Genomic DNA, 19,668 nt, shown 5'->3' on the forward strand with positions numbered 1-19,668 from the left:
CATGGCATCGTGTAGATGACCTGCCAGGGAGGCGATTGATGCTACCCGCGGTCGGATCGCCCACCGGGAACTGGAGTTATGCATGGCGGAAGATTGCGGCCTATCTCCGAGGAATGCCAGGGGCTAGAGTTGGCAGGACGCCCGACTTCTAGTTGAACAACAACGGCCAGGCGAGGTGTGAACTGTCGGATGGAGGTCCCCGTCCTTTCACTTTCGCTTTCTCTCCCTTTGTCTGCCCTGCCCCTGGAGAGCTCTTGGTGGCTTCATTCTCCTTTGGACGCTCTACATGCTACTCTGGCGGCCCATTGCAGAACTGATCACTCCTGATTTCTCTCGCTGGGGGAGGGCCGTCTTATCTGAACCGACCTGCTTGGTACCAACCATGTCGGGCAAAGCAGAGGTGGATCGGCTGAAGCCTAAATCTACCAGGCGGGGTGCCTATACTCAGGTCAATAATATGGACCGCTATGCTCTGCAGAAGGGATCACCGAGTGGGTTGAGCCAGTCGCCAGATACCCAGAAGGAGGCCTCGCCCTTGGCCCCGGAGCTCTCGCTGCAGGATGTCATGGGCGCGCTTGAAGGGATGCAGACTTCGATTGGGAGGCAGTTTGATGCCCTGGCGCATAAGGTGGATGCCATCTTGGTGGATGTCAACCTAATCCGTGCGGACTTGGGCAAAACGAATGAACGGGTTAAAACCCTGGACCTCAAGACCACGGGCCTCGCTGATGATGTCCCGGAACTGCAGACCGAGGTTCGTAAGCTGAGGACCGAGAGTGATTTTGCCGCCCGCAGGCTGGAGGACTTTGAGAGCCGGGCCAGGCGCAACAACGTGCGCGTTATCGGGGTCCCGGAGTCCTCGGATGAGGCTTCGGTTGACCTGCTCGTCGAGGACTTGGTGCTTAACCATCTGCAGCCTAAGGGTCTCGGGAAGTTCTTTGCGGTTGAAAGGGCCCATAGAGTGCCGGGTGGGAGGCCCAAGGTGGGAGCCCCACCGAGGCCGATTGTCGCCCGGCTCTTTCATTTTCGAGATCGGGACGCTATCCTGCAAGCATCGAGGGTGACGGGCCCGGTCCCCTTCCAGAACGCGTCGGTGAATTTCTATCCGGACTTCACCCAGCAGGTGCAGAGGCAGAGACAGGGCTTTCTGGGGGTGAAGAGGCGACTTCGGGAGAGGGATCTGAAGTATGCCATGCTCTTCCCTGCCAGACTACGTGTGGTGTATGAAGATCGGACATTCTTCTTTGAATCTCCTGTTATGGCCGATGAATGGCTGGACGCTTTGCCCCGGCGGCGGACGGGAGAGGATACTGCCGCGGATGGGGACAGTGGCCGGGATGGGCAGGGCTGATTTCTCGGAGCCGGTCTGACTCGATTTGACTTTATTTGATGACTTGATTAGAGTGCAGTAAATGCGGAGGGTTGCGGGAGGACGAGGGGAGCTCTTTCCTCCCTTAGGGTGCTTTTTGTAGATGTTGGGTTTTGTAGGGCGACAGGCACACTGCAAGTTGGGGGGGCTTTGTAAGCTGCAGCAGGGGTGCAGGGTGGGGGGGATGGTTGGGATTTTGGGGTTGTTGTTGGGGGGTCTGTTTCTGCAAGGCGTAGTGATCATCTTCGGTATTGTCCCATGGTGGCTCTTCGGGGGGGGGGGGCCTCTTTGTGTTTGGGGATGGGGGGTAGAGGTTTAAGTGTTATTAGCTGGAATGTTAATGGGTTGGGGGATCGCATTAAGCGCGGGATAGTTTTGCAACACTTGAAACGGTCAAAGCCAGATGTTGCCCTACTGCAGGAGACACACCTTATAGGTAACACGTGCTATGCTCTTAATAGGAAGGGTTATAAATTCATAGCTCATTCGGGATTCTCCTCCGGGTCTAGGGGTGTGGGCATCCTTGTCAGGGCCTCGCTGCCATTTGAGGTGGACTCCACCGTTGTTGACGATAGGGGGAGGTTTGTGGCGGTGGCGGGGAGGTGGGAAGGTAGAACTTTGGTTTTAGTTTCGGTTTATGTCCCTCCAGCCCTGCAGGCCTACACGTTTGTGGATCTGGGTAGGGTCTTGCTGGATCTCCCGGGGGGTATGTTAGTGGTAGGGGGGGACTTCAATGCTGTCGGCTCTGGGCTGCTGGATAGGCACCCGCCCAGAGACACAGGGGGGGCTCAGAAGTGGCTTCCAGACTTCCTAGACACACTCGGCCTGATAGACTGCTGGAGGCTCCGACACCCCACACAGCGTCAATACACCTTCCACTCCGGGGCGCATGGTAGCCTTTCTAGGATTCACTATCTGCTCACTTTGGCTGTGCACGCCCCTTTGGTTTCTGAGGCCAGGCACATGGCGCGTGGCATATCGGACCATTCGCCAGTGTGGGTCAGGTTGGATGTCGGCCGAGAGGAAGGGGGAAGGGTGGCTCCTATTAACCCCTGGTACTTTCGAGATTCCAAGATGCGCAGCGCACTGGTGAAGACAGTTGATAATTTTTTCAAGGATAATCAGGGGTCCGTGGACTCGGCAGTGTCGCTCTGGGAAGCCTTTAAGACCGTTCTGCGAGGGGAGGCCCTCTCACTTGTAGTGGCGGCCAAGCGGCGGAGAGATGGCGAGGTTATGCAGGTGGAGGAGGAGATCATGGCTTTGGAAGGAGCGCTAGAGGAGGAGGTAACAGCGGCCTCACTGCATGAGCTGAGCTTGAAGCAAGCCGAGTATAAGGACCTTGTGACAAATGCCGCTAAGACCCTCAGTAGGGAGCAGCAGGGCCGCCTGTATGATGTTGGTGACAAGGCCGGGAAGCTCCTAGCTTGGCTGGATAAAAAAGAACGGGTTAATAGAGTAGTGCCGGAGCTGACGGGTGAGGGGGGAGAGGTGATTGTGGAACCTGAGGGGATTGTCCAGTGTTTCTCGGACTATTTTCGTAAGGTTTATGCCTCAGTGTCGGATAGGCTGCCCGGGGACTCGCGTGACCTCTTGCGGGATATCGCTCTGCCCTGTCTTTCTGATGTAGATAGAGATGATCTTGATGGAGACTTAACGGTCGATGAGGTGGCGGGAGCTATTCGCGCGCTGAACTCGGGCAAGGCCTCGGGCCCGAATGGCTTGCCGATTGACCTGTATAAATTGTTCCCGGATAGGGTAGCCCCTCACCTGCGCGCCATTTTTGTGGAGGTGCGGGGGAGTGGGAACCTCCCATTGGACCAGAGGCTGGCGGCAATTGTTGTGATACATAAAGATGGTAAACCCCGAGATAAGTGTGCCTCATATAGGCCCATATCACTCCTCAACGCCGAGCCGAAGATCCTGGCTAAAATCCTGGCGGGCAGATTGGTCAGGGTACTTGGAGACTTGATTCACCCGGATCAATCCGGTTTTATTCCGCATCGCAACACCGCGTTGAACCTTCGGCGCCTTCATGGGGTGATCGCCAGGGCTGGCACGCTGCGAGAACCGGCTATTGTGGCGTCTCTTGATGCCACGATGGCCTTCGATACGGTGGAATGGGAGTATTTGTGGGCTGTGCTGGCCAAGTTCGGCTTTGGCCCTGGTTTTGTGAGCTGGGTGAGGTTGCTGTACGAGGGACCCCTTGCGAGCGTGGTGGTAAATGGCCGGGTATCGACTCCGTTCCGGCTTGGGAGGGGGACTCGGCAGGGCTGCCCTCTGTCGCCTCTGTTGTTCGCCCTTGCTCTTGAACCTCTGGCGGCGTGGATACGCTGGCACCCGGATATACGTGGCCTTCGGTGGTCGCCCGACCACGAGGACCGCATTTCGCTATACGCTGATGACATCTTGTTGTATCTTGCCTCGCCCAAGAACTCACTCATAGTGGTCTGTGACGTTCTTACATCCTTCGGTAGGAATTCGGGTCTCGTCATCAACTGGAGTAAAACGTATTTATACATCCTGAGTGGTGAGGTTCCGCCGGTCCCGCGAACTTGCTCGATCCAGATTGCTCAGCAGGGCTTCGTGTATCTGGGGATCTTTATCTCCATGGACCCCGCTTTGCGGTATGAGAGAAACCTGCTCCCCCCCCGGCGCGCCTGTGGCGGGATGTTGAGGGCTGGCGGAGGCTGCCGCTCTCCCTCGTCGGGCGCGCTGCCTTGTTCAAAATGATGTCCCTTCCTCGGTTCCTCTACGCATTGCAAAACACTCTAGATTGGGTGCCGGCCAAGTACTTTCGGGAGGTCGAAAGCCTCCAGCGGACGCTGTTGTGGGATGGGAGGCCGCGGATAGCGATTGCTAAATTGACGCTTCCATGGTACGACGGGGGTATCGCGCTTCCAGACATCCGACGTTATTACTGGGCCACCCAGTTGTCCGCGATTAACCACGGTTTCTATGGCCCGGCCCTCAGCCCTGGTTATGCCATGGACAGATGGTTGTTGCGCGGTGGGAACTATCTTAGGGCGTTGTACTCGCGGTCCCTCGACTCATCCCTCACGGGGCCCACTGGGGTGGCGGTGCGTGTATGGAAGATGGCGACTGACTCTCTGGGCTGGAAGGATAGGCTCACCTTAGCTGCCCCGTTGTTTGAATCTGAAAGGTTGGGTAGGCTTTGGCATACAAAAGGGTTTGATAAATGGGATTTGATCGGCATTTCCAGGGTTGGAGATATGCTGATTAAGGGTAGGGTGAAGTCCTTTGAAGAGTTGCAGAAGGAGTATGAGTTGGGGGCGTCTGAGTTTTTCCGATATGTTCAGGTGCGTCATGCCCTGCGGTCAGTCCTTGTGGAGGGTGAGAAGGTGCCTGAGTCCTCTCCTTTGGAGGACCGGATCCTTGATGGTCATATGCCGGAGAGCACGATCTCGCTCATCTACAAGAAACTGATAAATGTTCGGGCTGATGTGCTACTGGGGCTGCGGGACCAGTGGACTAGGGACGGACTCGAGTTGGACGATGAGGACTGGCAGTCTGCTGTTTCCTCTCCTAAGGAGGTTGCGATCCCGTCGCGTCTGAGGCTGGTGCAGCTTAAGATCCTGCATCGAGTGTATGTGACGGGGCCGCGACTGGTTCATATGGGATTCTCTGAGGAAGGTCTATGTAGGAGGGGATGCGGTATGGTGGGTACTTTCCTACATATCATCTGGGAATGTGGTGTCATCACGGAATTTTGGAGGCGAGTTCATGCGGTGATGGGGGAGGTGACGGGCATTGCCATGCAGCCGGAGGCGCGGTGTTGTCTCCTGAATGTCTGGGGGCCCACTGACCATGATGAGGCACAGACCCAGTGGGTGACCCTGGGTAACATGGTTGCTAAGAGGGACATCGCGCGCTTGTGGGGTTCCGGGGGGCCCCCCACGTTAACTGCGTGGAAAGAAAATATGGACTGGAGTATGCTCAGGGAGAAGACAGTATATTGCGCCAGAGGCCGCCCTCGGAGGTGGCATGCCATCTGGGGGCGGTGGAACCAATACAGGGGGGGAATATGTCTTGCCCCTGATCTGGATCCCCCCGAGGAACAGCTTTCTTCTTGACCTTCATTCCAGCTCCGTATGTAGATGTGATGGTTAATTGACCTCTTGGGCCTCTGCTTTTCCCCCTTTTTCCTCTTATCATAGTACTGTGACCGTTAGATGATTGGGGTCCGGCTCCCCCTGGGGGGCTACCACCGTGGGCATTCAGTGTTGTTGCCTTGCTGGGGTTTGTTGTGTGTTTGTAATTATTAAAAATGGAACCTTCTCACTGCTCCTTCAATGTACTGTGGACGATTCTCTATACTCTCCTAATGAAGCTGCCGAACCTCCGGGTTGTCGGCTGAATAGCTGTGTCCAGATTCTTGAAGAAATAAAGGTTTTTATAAAAAAAAAAAAAAAAAAAAGTGCTAGTCAAATCTGCATGGACTTTAAGAAGGTTCCAACATTGGCATGCTTCCCTCAGAGTTAGAGGCAGGTTGTATGAAAGGTGTTGCACAAAAAGAATGGATGGGTCCATTTGAGGCCTGTGACCTTGCTGAGAACACTAGTTCCATCTCCAGTTAGAGGAACCGTAGATAGGCAAGCAGTAGCATTGCCACTATTGCTTTGAGTGGTGGTTTCAAGGTTTGCATCTAGGATCCTGCTCTGCAGTAACATATCTGTTTGATGCTGTTTGGGAGGGAGTTTCGGTTACCCCCTTGAATAAACATCTCTAATGGAAATTTCATTAGGGACACTGTCATGGTTTTATTCTCTGTAGATGTACTTTGAGAGAGACTTATCTATTCTCTATCTACGGCCACTTTGTCTTTTCGAATATGGGAGATTTTCAGACATCTTTTGCTTAATCTTTATTCTATTTGGAGGGACTTTGTTTGTTGCGTTTAGGCCAACTTTGAGAGAATCTATCCTTTTTCTCTTTAGTTATACCTTTATTGAGAATTTCCATTAATATAGTCTATATTGTGATTTATATTAAACACTATGTTCTCTCAAAATATATATATTTGTTCCCTACACAGGATCAAATGTGTCCATTTGTGCCCTATATAACTGACATAAATATATTGTGTTTTTTTAGACATTTTTAACCAATTCATGGACTACGTGGCAGCAATACTTGGAGTCCTCCGACGGGGACAAGTTCCTCTAAGTGCGTTCTTCATGACTTCCTAAAATCACTGGATGATTTAGATTCATCTACTACTAGATACTACTAGATATCTACCTATCTTTCAAGATGTGTTTCTTCTTACCAGAAAGGTAGCAGATTTACTTGATCTATATATAATGGATTGACAGTATATCATCCTATGCAGGTTATTCATGTGTTTCTTGTGCCCTACCAGGATTTTCTGTAATAGTGGACAGAGAAAGTTCCTTATTTTTATGCTCCCGCCAGCGATCAGTCCATACATTTCCTCACCTTACTTCCTCTAAAACAATTAGTAAGTATGGATTTCCCCTGCTTTTGGGCCCATTTGGATTTCTTACCACTTTCTGATATGAAATGTATCTATTGTTCGGTATAAGGTTAAGTGCACTTGCTAGTTTTTTCCCCACTTATTTCCTTGTATTTTTTAACTTATACACACATGTGGGATGACCATCCTTGGTGTATCTTTATATGTATCTCTTCTTTTTTTCTGAATGTCTGCACACATTGAGGTGTGGTATATGCTTAAGTGAAACTCTTCCTCTGGTAAGTCACCTATTATTTAAATATTTCTTTATATTTATAAAAAAATTGGAGCCTTGATATATACATATTATATTGAATTTTTGTATTCTCTAGATGAGGCTCTGGCTGTAGCGCTTGTTCTCTGGCCCTCTGGTACTTTTATTTTTAGCGCCCTGAGGAAGATGCAACCAGGATTGTGGGTCTTCACCGAAACGCTCGTCGGCGCATAATTTAAAAACAAGACGCAAGGACAATTTCATTAGTTCTTGGTGCTGTGATTCTTAACACACTAAGAATGGTAAAAGCTATAACTGTAGTGATTTAAAGAAATGAGGCTATATATATTTCTCTTAAAGAGAGTTAAGTTTATTTTTATTTCGGTCCTTACACTGTTTGGTGTGTCTTGTGTTTTTGATTATGTCATTTCAACTGTTTTTTAGATGAAGAATGAATGAGGTATGAGTGCAGGTGAGCAAAGAATGGGTGGTCAGGGGACCGGAGTATAGATATATGATAATGTATTCTTGATATATGTTTAAATTTTTCGATACATTTGTCTTGTCTTTGACCTACATAAATTTAATATGGTATAAAAAAAAAGAATACAATTAAAATACATGTTATGTTACAGTCACAAGTTTAAGTTTCCTATTTATTCCTATAAATACAGATATATTTTGGGTCTATATTGACTTTGTAGCTATTTTCAGGTATTGCGAGATATTCTGCCCATTAAAGTAACTAGGTAGGATTTCTGTTTTGTTGTGACTTTTATTCCTCTGTTTTCCTGACTTTATATTTCTTCCTACAGGGGTCCTCTTCTTGTTTGTTTTGAAGTCATACTCACTGTGGCAAACACTTCTTGGACAAGCATGCACTTTTCTGAGTGGTGAATGTAGAAAGCATGGAAGCATGTCATGTGCACTAAAAACAAAAAATATTTACTTGCAGAGGGATTGTTCGGAATTGCTACATGTGCAGACAAAAGTCAAGCTTCATGTTATGAAACAGTTAAGAGACGATACTTTGCTAGGGAGGACGCCAAGTGCCCGAGATGTAATACACAAGGGGCGACTTTTATTCACATGATATGGAGCTGCTCTTCCCCGGCGCACTACTGGCAGGAAGTAACCCGGGAGATAGCTAGGATAATGGAGAGGGTAATCCGATGCACAACAGCGCATGTCCTGCTCAGCCTGTTCCCACACACCACCACAACTAAGACCACGGACAGGTTCCAAGATCTCACCTTCATACTTGCTAAGAAGAAATCACTAGCAGATGGAAGGATCCAGACGGCTCCAATGTTCACAGATGGAGGCGAGAGTTGGTGAAATGGGCTGGGTGCGAGGGCAGGGTTTTGCTCAGAAACGCGAGACGGGGAGTAGGCAAGTTGGAGACAGCTCGGGCATGGGAGGTTTTGATGGACGGAATGAGGAATGATGACCGAGACTCTGAGGCCTCCACTCCAGAGAGACCGTCACGGCAGGGGAACCACCAGAGGCAAGATCAGGAGGGGGTAGGAGTGCAGAACCAGAGCACTGAGGACATATTATACCCTTAGACAAGGGAGGGTCTGGACCTGGAAAAGAGGTGACTGAGTAACACAAACACACACCACAAGGAACAGTAGAAGTGAATTACTGAGCTCAATAGACGAATGTAGGAGACAGCAGTGCAGGGGCGGGAGGGGGGACGGGGGTTAGATACCTGGTTGCGGGAGGGCGGGGAGATGGGAGGGAAAATAGAATCTGCATAGAAGAACCCTTGTTGTGCAAAGGTTGTGACAGATGGAACCACCGATAATACAAATCTGGGTATGCGTAATACATAATGGGATATATTGATCCTGGAATGTTATGCATTTACCTGTCCCGCCATCAAGACCAATAGGCAAGGTGATTTTTGGATCTTACACTAAGATTTCTTTTAGAAAATAAAGTGCAAAATTGTGATTTGAAATCACATTTGGCTATGTGTATTGGCCAAAACATGATAAGCCATAAGTTCCACTTAAAATCTCCAATCACCATTTATCTCCTTGAACCTAGCTCTAATTTTGCTCTTTTAGGCTCTCTTACTTTCACTATTATCTCCCAGTCTACTAATCTCTGCCCCCACTGCCTCTCTCATCCTTTTTCCTACTACCCCTTTCTGTTTGCTGCTGCATCTATCTTCCCATTCTTTGTCTCCCCTGCTCTCTTTCTTGGCTTTTCTGTAGATTCTCCTTTCTTTCTCTCAATTATCTCATCTTCTCTACATCTTCTCCTCTGTCTTCTTTGTACTTCTTAATATGTGTTATTCTCTCTCTAGCCCTCTTCCCCATTGACTATGTATGGCAACTGAAACTTTCTTCTTGCTTTGCATAGCCATTGGCAGTAACTGTCACCTTTCTGTGCCCACTGTGCTTTTCGTTGTTGCCAGTCCCAGAAGCTTACCATCCTGAGGGACTCCTGGAATTAGAGAAGTTCACTACGATCTTGGAAAAAAAAGTTAGTGCAATGTAACCTTCACATCCCTGCAGCTTGTTGTCAATTGTTGTTGGACAGGACATAAGGCTGCATGGATCTGGTGGGTTTTAACTGTTTAGGGCAGACGATGACCCGTTGAACGTCCACCACACTACTTTCACCGTGCAGTCACTGTGCGGTCATCCACAGTACTGGAAAGAAAATGTTTTTCATAAAAGCACCAGAAACATTTTCTTTTCCAAAATCAAAGTTGACATGTGAGGGAAATGCTTCCGATCGCAGGCCCTTTGCCCACCCACAAATTTGAGGTATCCTTTTACCCAGGAGACCGAGGAGAATGCTGAGAGGTAAGAAATTTATGCCAACAAGGTGATCCCATAGAGACGTGTTAGAAAAACGTAATTTTTAAGATAAATTTGAGGTTTGCAGGGAATTCTGAGTAAGAAAACGTTGGGGACCCATGAAAGCTACACATCCTTGGACTCCTTCGGCTGTCTAGTTTTCAGAAATATTTGGGTTTGGTAGGTTTCCCTAGATGGCCGCCGAGCCAGGAACCCAAAACGCAGGGACCCCCCCTTGCTAAACCAGTTTGTTTTGTGATTGATCATTTTTTATGCCTCTTCAATAAGTTTTGGGCCCTTCCTGTCACGGGCCCTTGGCAGGTAGCATTTTTATCGGGAGACCTGGGGAAACGTTGAGTGGTTGGAACTTTGTATGGGCTCGGTGATCCCCCAACATTCCCGCACAGGAATGTGAGGAAAATGTGTTTTTTGTAAGCAAAATTTGAGTTTGGCAGGGGATTCTGGGTAAGAAAACCTTGAGTATCCACGTAAGCCACACCTCCCTGGAATCCCCTGGGTGTCTAGTTTTCAGAACTGTCTGGGTGTGGTAGGTTTTCCAAGATGGCTGCCGAATCCGGGACTCAAAACGCAGATGACCCCCTTGCAAAACCAGGTCGTTTTGTGATCGATCATTTTTGATGCCTCTACAATACATTTTTGGCCAACCCAGACAACTGAGGTAGCATTTCTATCAGAAGACATGGGGGAACACTTGGAGATAGGAAATTATCATGGGCTTGGTGAGCCCACAACATTTCCACACAGAAATGTGAAGAAAACCTGATTTTGTTTTGCTACATTTGAGGTTTGCAGGGGATTCTGGATAAAGAAACATTTGTGGACCCACGCAAGCCACACCTCCTTGGACTCCCCGGATGTCTAGTTTAAAGAAATGTATGGATTTGGTAGGTTTCCTTAAATGGCACCCGAGCCTGGGACAAAAAACGCAGCTGATCCCCTTGCAACAACAGGTTGTTTTGTGATAGATAGGGGGCACCTGCGTTTTTGGTCCGGGGCTTGGTGGCCATCTGGGGAAACCTACTACACACAGACATTTCTGAAAACTAGATACACGGGGGAGTCCAGGAATGTGTGGCTTGCGGGGATCTCCCAAAGTTGTAATACCCCGAATCCCCTGCAAACCTCAAATTTTGCTAAAATAAATCACATTTTCCTCACATTTTTGTGTGACAAGGTTGTGAGATCACCGCACTGGCGCAATTTTCCCACCACCCAGCGTTCCCCTCAGGCTCCCCACAAAAAATGATACGTCACATGTGTGGGTGGCCAAAGCATAGTCAGCCTGAAAAATTATGAAAACAAAACTGCCCTTTTGGACCCACTTTGGTTCCCCCTCAGTTCTTCATTTTAGATGTTATTAGTTTCTCTGTTTTGGGCACCCACAAAAGTGAGGTATCATTTTTATCAGGAGACCGAGGGGGAATACTGGGTGGTGGGAAATTTGTGCCGACGTGGTGATCCCACAACCTTTCCAAGCAGAAATTTGAGGAAAGTGTGACTTTATAGCAAAATTTAAGGTTTGCAGGGGATTCTGGGTAATAAAACAATGGGGGATCCACGCAAGCTACACCGCCAACCAAGCGCCATACGTGCACACCACCAGCCAAGCGACAGTCCACGCACACCGCCAGCCAAGCAACAGTCCACACACACCGCCAGACATGTGCCATCCACGCAAGACCGCTAGCTAAGGGACAATTCACTGCTAGCCAAGCGCTAGTCCACACACACTGCCAGATAAGCGCAAGTCCACACACAGCGCCAGTAGAATGCAGGTTCACACCCAGCCAGCCAAACGCTTGTACACACAGACCATCTCACACACACACAGAAACTTTCTCTAGTGTCTAGTGGTTTTCTGCCCCCTTGGGGAGGCAGAAGCAGCCAAAATGTGTTCATAAAAAAGGGGAGCAACCCTTGCCAAAGGGGCCGCTCCCTGACATGCACATTAACATATCTCTGGTGCCTAGTGGGCTTTCTGCCTCCCGGGGGGCAGATCAGGGGTAATAATCCCCATCTGCATCCCGGGGGCAGAAAATCTGTCCCTTTTGTGTTGGGGTTGGGGCATTGGTATGGTCATTGTGGGCAACCCCCACCCCTCTATTATGAAAAACAGCATGAATCCCTGGTGCCTAGTGGCTCTCTGCCCCCCCAGAGGGTAGTTTAGGGCCTATTGCTCCCATCTGCGCCGGGGGGGGGGCAGAAAGACTGGGGCTATTTTTAGGGGCAGTGGGACATTGGCATAGCCCATTATGGACAGCCCATTAAAAAATATCTCTGGAGTCTACTGGGCTTTCTGCCCCCGCAAGATGGGCAGAAAGACTGTCCTTTTTTGTTTGGGGGTTGAGGGAATAGGCATGCCCATTTTGGGCAGCCCACACTCCTAAATATTCAAAACAAAAAATCCCTAGTGCCCAGTCGGCTTTCTGCCCCAGCGGGGGCAGTTCGAGGACTAGTACCTTCTTCTGCCCCCCAGAGGGGGCAGAAAGACTTCTGTTGTTATAATTGTGGGTGGGGGCATGGCCTTGCCCATTGTGCTCAGCACCCATCCCTCTTTTAAAATAAAAATAAATCCCTGTGTCTAGTGGGCTTATAACCCCTGTCTGCCTCCCGGGGGCAGAAAGACTGCCCCTTTTGTGTTGGGGGTTGGGGCATAGGCATGCCCATTGTGGGCGACCCCCATCCCTCTATTATGCAAAAAACCCAATAGTCCCTGGTGCCTAGTCGAGGGGACAACGGGGGGAGGGGCAGATCGGGGTCTGTTGCCCCCATCTGTGCCCAAGGGGGGCAGAAATATTGGAGCTATTTGGGGGGGGAGGGGGCACTGGCATTGCCCATTATGGGCAACCCCCACCTCTCTTTTTTTATTAAAAAAATCCCTGGTGTTTAGGGGGTTTTCTCCAAAAAAACTGTCCTTTTTTTGTTTGGGGGTTGGGGGCATTGGCATGCCCATTTTGGGCAGACCCCACCCTTACATATTCAAATAAAAAATCCCTGGTGCGTACTGAGTTCTCTGTCCCAGCAGGGGGGCAGGTCGAGGGCTAAAACCTTCATCTCCCCCACAAGGGGGGGGGGGGGCAGAAAGAATTCTCTTATTATAATTGTGGTTGGGGCCATGGCCTTGCCCGATGTGGGCAGCCCCATCCCTCTTTTATATTTACAAAAAAATCCACGGTGTCTAGTGGGCTTTCTGCCCCCCTCAAGGGGCGTAATAACCCCCATCTGATCTGACTCAGGAGGGGCAGAAAGACTGTGTTGGGGTGGGGGCATTGGCATGCCCATTGTGGGCAGCCCCCACCCCTCTATTGTAATAATAGAAAATAATAATAAAGCATTTCAAAAGCGCACAGCTTCCTCAAACAGAGGTTGCCTGGGGCTACACAGACAAAATCAGCGACCTCACAGCCGACCGATATGCCTGCTTGAAAAGTCATGTTTTTAAGGCCTTCGTGAGTGTGAGTTCAGATTCAAGTTGACGCAAGCATGATGGTAAAGAGTTCCACAATCTTGTGATCCTTACCGAGAAGGATCTCCCCCTAAACGGGCCTTATCATATTGCGGGCAAGGCTGATGCTGGTGGTTAGATCTAAGTATCCGTTCCTGTTGAGATAGGCTGAGCTGATGCTTAAGATAGTCCGGGACCCTATCATGCATTGCTTGGAAAGCAAAGATCAAAGCCTTGAATTAAATCCTCCTAGACACTGGGAGCCAATGTAGGTGTCTCAGATGGGGGGATAAATGCTGCCTGGAAAGGGACCCGGCGAATCAACCTAGCTGCGGCGTTTTGGACCATCTGTAGTCTATATATCAGGTAAGCAGGTAGCCCCAGATACAAGCTGTTGGCATAGTCCAACTGAGAAGTCAGTAGCGCATGGACTAATATTCTGCGGCTCTCCTCTGGAAGCAGATGGAGAAATTTCCTGATGTAACGCAACCTCCCAAAGCATGTTGAAGAGACATGTACATGTGTAGTAAAGGGTAAGTCCATATCCCACTTAATGCTGAGGTTTTTGGCTGTCTCTGTTGGAATCGGCAAAGGTCCCATATCTGTGGGCCACCAGAGGCATGCTGCCGAAGGAGGTAGCTGTAGGAAAGTAGGATCTGATTCTTATGGTTACCCCCACTTTTTGCTTGATGTTGCACTGGTTTTGACTAGTCTGACTGGAATCCTGCTAATCAGGACCCCAGTCTATCTGCTTTCTCCTTTAAATTGTTGCACATATACTTTGGTACAATCCAGATTGGATACTGGGGTACCCTTATAAGTCCCTAGTATATGGTACACATGTACCCAGGGCATAGGTACCCCAGAGACCTCCCATGGGCTGAAGCATGTATTATGCCACCCATGAGAAGCTATGCAAAATGGAACTACAGGTCTGCTACTGCAACATGTGTAAGATGGGGCTTGCACCACTTACGTTAGATATAGGTTCACTATATCTATAGGTCACTACACTTAAAACTTATAAGTCACCCCTATAGCAGGCCTTATCAATCCTGAAGGTAGGGTGCTGGGTTTTTAGTGAGAGGGGGCCCCTGCATGAGCAGAGCCTCTCTGCGGCCTTCGGAAACCATTCTCCCGGGTTGTCTGGCACTCAGTCAGACATATAGGTAGAGGTGCATTATAACCTCATAGTAAATGCTATCTCGAAAACAGCTGCATAAAAACATATCATGTTTGGTATCAAACACCTTGGAATCATACCTCCACACCAGTAACCGGTGTGGGAGGTATGATTCCACCCTTCAGAAGCAAGCTTTGTGGGGTCACTGGTCTATTCAGTGACAGCCTTCTCGACCCGGACAGCACAAAATGGATGCTGCCGACCAGGGACACATTTCTGCCCTCCTGCTGCTGAGCCAATCTCGCGGAGACGAAGGCAGCACAATAAGCATCCTGTCACGGGGAGGTGTGACCACCTCCCAGACAGGATTTAGTGTATTGGGGCTGGGTGGGTGCACTCTGAGAGTGCCTGAAAGTCTGCACTTGGGGCACATTTGGTGTCCCTGTGCATAGTCCAGCTCAAACGAGTTCAGGGAGCCGTTGGCTCCTGCTCTGTTGCGAAACTGGACAATGGACAAGGGTGTAACCACCCCTCTGTCCTCAGCCTCCCATAGGAGGGTCCCCCGGATCTGTCCAACCCCTTCCAGTGGGTACAAAAGGGGTTACCTGGCTGTAAGACTTTGGATTTTACGTGGACAAGATTCTACGAGAAAAAGCACTGACCTTCGACCGTCTGGACACTCTGGACTTCACTCGAATCCAACTGGGCCCGACTTTGTCTCCCTCTCCGTCCAAAGCTTTGTCTGTGGCCTTGCTCCATACAGGCTCCGTGCAGAACCTGTGGTGCACTAAGGACAACTAAAGAATCTTTCTCGGAGTGAAGGAGTCACTCCCCTGCAACTGCAGGCACCTTAACGCAACTGACCGGTCTGCTGCTCCTGAGCTCCTGCGGACTCCAAAGATTTCAGCAACAGAAGAGGTGGGTTTTCGAAGATCCCTGAGGTTGATCTGACCTCTCAGCAAGTTGGAGGCCAGTATCCCTCATGGGGACTGCATAACTCGAACCAATGTGCACCGCGTCCATTTGCAATTGCATATGCCTGTTGGCGATTCCCGAGCTTGTGCATGGACTTCATGTAGACCTGACCCTGAGCAGTATTTGCACCAAAGAATTCCGGCATCCTCGCACCGAGTGCTTCGTGGGCTGGTACTTTGCAGTCTTGCTCGAGGTCCCCCTCGCGACTCCTGGACATTCAGCCTGTGGGTCCTCTTGAGGGTCATCTTGATTTCATTTGGCCTTTCCTGGTTGCTCCAGACGTGCCCTGACTCCCCATTGCTTGGTGAGTCCCCTGGAACTTGCTGGTCCACACCGTAACCTGCGTGACCTTCGTGCATGGGTTGCTTTTGCCAAGGCTTGTTGGTGCTCCAGCCGGACACCGACTCCTCAGCACTCGACATCCTTCGTGGTACAGCTCACCTCCGGCTCCTGGTCATCCTCGACATCTCCTCGTCCTCGTGGCTGCAGAGTCCAGCATCCCTTATTCGCACCTGAAGCACCCGACATCGGTGGGCATTCTTCTACTGAGCCCCTGGTCACTCTGAAGTGACCCAGACTCTGTCCCCTCTGCTTTCAGGTTCCTTCCAGAATCCACGCTTGGATTGCACCGGACCCTTTTCACCTTCACGGCACCAGTACTTCTTCACAGCCCTCCATTGAGAATGACAGCGGTTTCCGACACCACTCCAGACCTATGCACCAGGCTCCTCTGGCATAGGTAACTCGGGTACTATGGTATCCATGGGTGGGGTGGCTCTCCAACCTCCTAAGTTCCAAAGGGTTTGCTCGAAGTCCTCCTAGAAGGGTCCTTAAACTTGAAAACTGTAACCGCGACTTCCCTGTAGAATTGTACGGAGCCCGCAGTCGTGTTAGCACACTGCATCCGTCCTCCGTGGGGTAACTATCTACTCACATTGGGTGGTTCCTTGGGATCCCAGCGATTCTACGTGTTCTAGACCTTGTCTTGACTCAAGTCGTGATTGTTATACCACTATTTTAGTATATGGTTTGGTCTCCCCCTGGAGCCCACTGTGTATTGTGCTACTTACAACTGTTCTATTGATCTCGTTTTGTGTGCTTTGTGTTCAATCCTCGTGTAGAGGATACTAGAGAGTGTTCTATTAATAAATACATATTTTTATATAACTACTGTGTGGGTCTCCTTTCATTTAGTCAATATAGGGGTGATGTTCTGGTAAAACAAGCTGCTTTACATTCCTTCAAGATTAAGCCTGAAGGTTGCTCTCCACAGCTACCACTAGAATAGCTTTCTAAAGGTTATCTTTGACCTCATACATCATAAGGGTCGTTTGGACTGGTGCAAGGTGCCCACTTTAATTAGTGGACAGCATATACCAGGCCAACTTCTCACAGTAGCTGCCCTAAACGCAGCACCTCCATCTTACCTGCATTCATTCAGCTTGAGATGTTTGCCAGACATTCCTTGAAATTAAGGAAGGCATCAGCGGAGTGTTCTTTAAAAGGGAACACCAGCTGGGTATAGTCAGGGTAGAAAACCGTCTTCACCTCCACTACGATGAGTGCTGACAGTGATGTCAAGTATATATTAAAAAGCAACCGACTCTAGGCAGAGCCCTGATGCACTCTGCACACTAAAGGTTTTTGGGTAGAATGAAATGGGCGTGAGAACACCTGTTGTGAGCAATCCTCAAGATATGATTGAATCCAGGCGAGAGCCACCCCCCAAATGCCGGCATGATTTAGTCTTTCCAGTGAGATTGAGTGTGAGACCGTGTCAAACGCTGCCGATAGGTCTAACAGTACTAGCATTGCAGATGCGCCACTATCGACAGTCATCCTCACAGACTCTGCCACTTCAACCAGAGCTGTCTCTGTGCTGTATCCAGTGAAAAAAAGAACAATAATCCCTGGTTCCTAGTGGACTTTCTGCCCTCTTGGGGCAGATCGGGGACCATTGCCCAATCAGTGCCCCGGGGGGGATAAAGAATGTGGCAATTTAAAAAGAGAGCTGGGGCATTATAACGCCCATTTAGGGCAGACCCCACCCCTACCTTTTCACATAAAACAGATCTTGCTCATGGGGCCGCTCCCCCTGAATAGGATACTTTGCCCAGCGCACTTTTACCCAGCAGTTTTTACACTGCAAAATCTTTTACAACACTGGGCTATACAATGCAATCCATTACAACACAATTTACTATTCTAACTCCACTGGGGTGTTACTTTGGGGAATGCGCTGTAATAGTTTGCGGTGTAAAGCCCTGCAGTGTAAAGGATTTTGTGGTGTAAAAATGCAGGGTAATGGCACGTGGAGTAACGTATTCGGGTTAAAGGATGTTTCCCGCTCCTGCCTTCCTGGTGTCTAGTGGGTGGATACCTGCTTGGTGATCACCCTCCTGCAGCAAACCCCAAGCAGGGATCCACTAGGGAAGGGCATCATTGTAAAGGGGAGATTCTCTCCTTTCCATTTATACTGCTCTTGTTTGCCTATGTGCTCGGGGGGCTGAGATAGCCCCAGGAGCATGTAGGCAGTGAAAGTTAAATGAGCCGATCGACTCATTTCACTTTCCCTTCTAGTATAATGACGTCGGTGCGCAACGCTTGATGGAAGTTGATGGAGCAATGCATGTGTCAGGCAAAGGAAAACCTTCAGGTTAGCCAATCACTGATGAAAAAATGGTATGACCAGAAAGCTACACTGACTGGGTATCAGAAAGACAAGAGGTGTTAGTGCTAAAGCCTTCATGTCCCAGGACTTTGGAGGACAAGTGGTATGAGCCATACAAAGTAGTCCAGAAGGTGTCTGATATAAATGACAGGTGCCACAAGAGAACCCAAGAGGGTGTTTCATGTAAACAGGCTGAAGCCTTGTCTCCAGAGAGATTACACAGTGAAAGGCATGGCTATGGCAAAGGAAGTTGAAGAAGACAGTTAGCCTCTTCCTGACTTGCTGCAAGTGACATTAAAGATGGCACTGTAGAAGGGGTTCCGGTTGCCTCAGAGTTAATGCTTGAGCAGCAGAGAGAGTGTTGGGATGGTTTGACTCCAGTTTGACACATTCCGTGTGAATAACATAGATACATGTAGCAGCCTGCCTGTGAACGGCAGAATGTACAGAATGTCTGACTTCCTTCAGGGATGCATTACGGTGGACATTGCCAATTGGACCTGGGGGGTCATTGGGAGATCTCGTAGTCCTTAGTCTAGTCCTCTGGTTTTAGTAACAAAGCAAGGGTTTACAGATGAAAAAACAATGCCCATCCAATCCCCAGAGCAGATGAGCCTGTGTATCAGTTAGGTGCTGCAAAAAAAGACTGTATTTTCTATGCCAGAGGGGCTGCATCTGTGTAAGGTGAAGACCTTTGGGTTCAAAAATATTCCTGCCTCTTTTCAGAGCCTGGTAAACCATGTTCTTGCAGGGTTGGAAGAGTTCTGTGTGGCTTACTTGAACGATATTGAGGTGTTCAGCAATTGATGGAAAGACCATGGAAAGACCAACTGAGACACCTTGAGCAGGTGTTGGCTAGGATACAGGAGACAAACTGACCATCAAGGTAACTAAGTGTCAAGTGGGACAGTTCTCTTTAGTCTACCTTGGGCGGGAGGTGGAAAACGGGAAGATTCACCCGTTGGATGCCAAGGCTCAGTCTGTGATAGAAGGGGAAGTACCTACCACCCAGACAGAAGCAAGGGCCTTTTTAGGACTCACTGGGTATTACAGGAACTTTTTGGCAGCTAACTATTGAAGTATAGTTGACCCATTGACTGTTTTGACCTCTAGAGAGCAGCCTAGGAAGGTAATATGAACTGTAGAGAGTCCGAAAGAGGAACTGAAGAAGGCACTATACACTGTAACATTACTGAAGGCACCCAACTACAGTCAGCCTTTTATTGTACAGACAGATGCCACTGACAAAGGAGTTGGAGCAGTATTAGCTCAGCTGGATGACACAGGTAGAGAGCATCTAGTAGCCTTTATTAGTAGGAGATTACTAGCCAGAGAGCAGAACTGGGTGGCTATTGAGAAAGAGTGCTTTGCCATAGTGTGGGCATTGCGTAAGTTCCACTCATATTTGTTTGCCACTATGTTTGTGGAGCAATCAGATCATAAGACACTGAAATGGTTGAGGTCCTTGAGGTGAGAGGATCTCAAATTGTTGAGATGGTCTATTTGGTTGCAAGGGTTAAACTTTGTAGTGAAGCCCAGA

The sequence above is a fragment of the Triturus cristatus genome, chromosome 11 (genome assembly GCF_964204655.1).
Source record: "Triturus cristatus chromosome 11, aTriCri1.1, whole genome shotgun sequence".
Classification (NCBI taxonomy): Eukaryota; Metazoa; Chordata; class Amphibia; order Caudata; family Salamandridae; genus Triturus; species Triturus cristatus.